This window comes from Mytilus trossulus, unplaced genomic scaffold (genome assembly GCF_036588685.1).
Source record: "Mytilus trossulus isolate FHL-02 unplaced genomic scaffold, PNRI_Mtr1.1.1.hap1 h1tg000777l__unscaffolded, whole genome shotgun sequence".
In the NCBI taxonomy this organism is placed as follows: domain Eukaryota; kingdom Metazoa; phylum Mollusca; class Bivalvia; order Mytilida; family Mytilidae; genus Mytilus; species Mytilus trossulus.
This window is the reverse complement of record NW_026963488.1, coordinates 18,791-21,550: the sequence shown is the minus strand read 5'-3', so window position 1 is coordinate 21,550 and position 2,760 is coordinate 18,791. Positions and strand designations below refer to the sequence as shown.

General features: G+C 41.4%; 1 pseudogene; it reads left to right on the top strand.

Moving 5' to 3' along the window:
- Positions 1-1,071: 1,071 nt before the first annotated feature.
- On the top strand, positions 1,072-2,409 carry LOC134702915 (NADH-ubiquinone oxidoreductase chain 4-like; annotated as a pseudogene).
- The last annotated feature ends 351 nt before the right edge of the window (positions 2,410-2,760 follow it).

Genomic DNA, 2,760 nt, shown 5'->3' with positions numbered 1-2,760 from the left:
TGTCTATTTAAGACTCTAAGGAGAGTAGCTGTTTTCTTTGGAGCCTCTATCCTATTAAGCCTTTGTCAAGTGTCAGCGGACTCTTTTACTCCCTTGGGGTCGACTAAGGCTGCACTGGTGGACTGAGTAGGCGTGGTTGTTGGTGTTATCCCTTTTGTAGGGGTGCTTCTCGCTGTGGGCTTCTATACTTTGTTGGAACGTAAAATTTTGGCTATCATTATAATCCGAAAGGGTCCATCCAAGGTGAGTTATATAGGGATCTTGCAGCCTTTTAGTGACGCAGGTAAGTTGTTATGTAAAGAGTTTATTGTGCCTACACGTGCTAACGTAGGGCCCTTCATTTTGGCTCCTGCACTAATATTAACTATCAGTTTACTTGGATGGCTTTTATACCCGTATAAGTCGGCTGAAGTGTTTTATGTTTTCGGGGTGATTCTGTTTATAGTTATTACTAGAGTCAGGGTTTACGGGGTAATAATATCCGGATGGGCTTCTAACTCTAAATACTCTTTGCTAGGTGCAGTTCGTGCGATGGCGCAAAGAATTTCTTATGAGATCCCTATAGGATTTATCTTCTTTTGTGTGGTGCTGTGCTCGGGTGTGTTTATGTTTCAAGAAATTAGGGTGTTCCAACAAAGGTCCTTTTTTTTTCTTTTTTCCTTTGTGCGTAGTTATAGTTGTCTGAATGCTGTGTATGCTAGCTGAAACTAATCGGGCGCCATTTGATTTTGTGGAAGGAGAGTCGGAATTAGTGTCAGGATACAACGTGGAGTACAGCGGAGGGGGGTTTGCAGTTATATTTATTGCGGAGTACTCTAGTATTCTTCTCAGAAGGGTTATAAGGGCGGCGATATTTTTCGGGGGAAATGAAGCGTTGATCGGGGTCTTTATGATGGCTTTTGCGGTCTTCTTTGTGGTTATTCGTGCTTCTTTACCTCGTTTACGTTATGATAAGTTAATGAGTTTGTGTTGGACTGTTCTTCTATGTGTCATACTTATGGCTAGTGTGTGTGTAGTAGTTCTAGTTAGGGTGTATGTAAGATAATATAAACTAGTATAATTCATTTACACTGAATGTGTCAGATAAAGTCTGTCTTACTTATGGTTAAAAGGTTGGCAATTAGACTTATTGCATTGATTATTATAAAAAACCTAAATATGAGTGTCATTGGGTTAAGCGTTCTAACTATTCTAAGTATGGGCGCCACAAGAGTCGCGATAGGGGGGGTAGAGTTGAACGGGTTGTACACCACAGACTTTGTAATAGGGTTAATGGTTACACTAACTCTATTTGTAGCAATTCTTTCCTACCTAAGGAGGGTTAAGATCCACCGGAAAGCAAGATTTAATTTAATAATTATCAGAATCAGCCTAATTTTAGTGATAAGATTCAGGGTGAGGAGGTTCTTTCTTTTTTTTTTTTTTTTTTGAAAGTGTGCTAGCCCCTCTGTTGTTATTAATTGTAGGCTGAGGCTATCAGCCAGAGCGTTTACAGGCAGGGGGGTATATAGTAATCTATACGGTGTTCGGATCTCTTTTTTTCTTATGGGGGGTAAGAGAACTCTATATTAGAGGGTTGAGGAGGAGGATAAGTTCTGTGGTAAGGCTAGTAAAAAAAAGGGGAATGAGATTGTGATGGCTATACATTCTAGGGTTTCTTATCAAGCTACCAATATATCCATTTCACCTGTGACTACCTAAGGCTCACGTAGAGGCCCCAGTAGCCGGTTCGATGCTATTGGCCGGGGTGGTACTAAAATTAGGAGGGTACGGGCTGCTTCGATTTATAATAGTTATACAAATAAGGCTTAGAAGCGTTTTTTTTGTGCTGCTACTAGTGGTGAACTTGGCAGGAGGTGTCTACGCAGGATTAGCGTGTGTACGGCAAGTGGACCTAAAATGTTTGGTAGCATATTCCTCTGTAGCGCATATGAGGCTTGTGCTATTAGGAGTGCTTAGCAACACGGTATTAGGGGTAGTGGGGGCCATTATTATTATGATCGGGCATGGGTTGTGTTCATCAGGTTTGTTCAGGTATGTGAATGCTATCTATAAGATGAGGCACTCGCGTCTGCTAGTAATAAATAAAGGGGGCTTGTTAGTCTGCCCAAGTCTAGTCTTAATGTGTTTCCTGTTAAGATCAAGCAACATAGCAGCCCCTCCTAGTCTAAACTTATTTGGGGAAATCCTCGTTTTCGGCGTGGGAGGGTGAATAAGTGGAGTGTTCCTGCTTATCCTGGGTCTGATAAGCTTATTAGGGCATGTTTTAGACTATACCTATATGGAAGTTGTTGTCACGGGAAGGGGGTGTCACACAGGGAGTCCTTAAACTTGAGAAGAGTTTGTGATGTTTTTGTTCTGGCGGCTCATTGGATACCGCTGAACTTTATGTTTATGTTTATACCCTAAACAATGAATCGTAATCCTTATTCTCGTTACTATGTACCAGGTCCAAGTCCGTGGCCCTTTTTTGTGGCTATCTCGGCAAACGGAATAGCGGTAGGGTTAATTTTGTGACTGCATCGAACTCCCAGATTTCTATTAATAGGAATGAGGTTGGGGTGTATACTATTGAGAACTTTTAGATGATGGCGAGACTTAATTCGTGAGGGAGATATTGGGTTTCATACTCGCTTCGTAATCAAGAGATTTCGTGATGGAGTTGCCCTTTTTATTCTGTCTGAAGTAATGTTCTTCTTTTCTTTTTTTTGGACTTTCTTCCATAATGCCTTAAGACCCTCGTGTGAACTAGGGATGCGA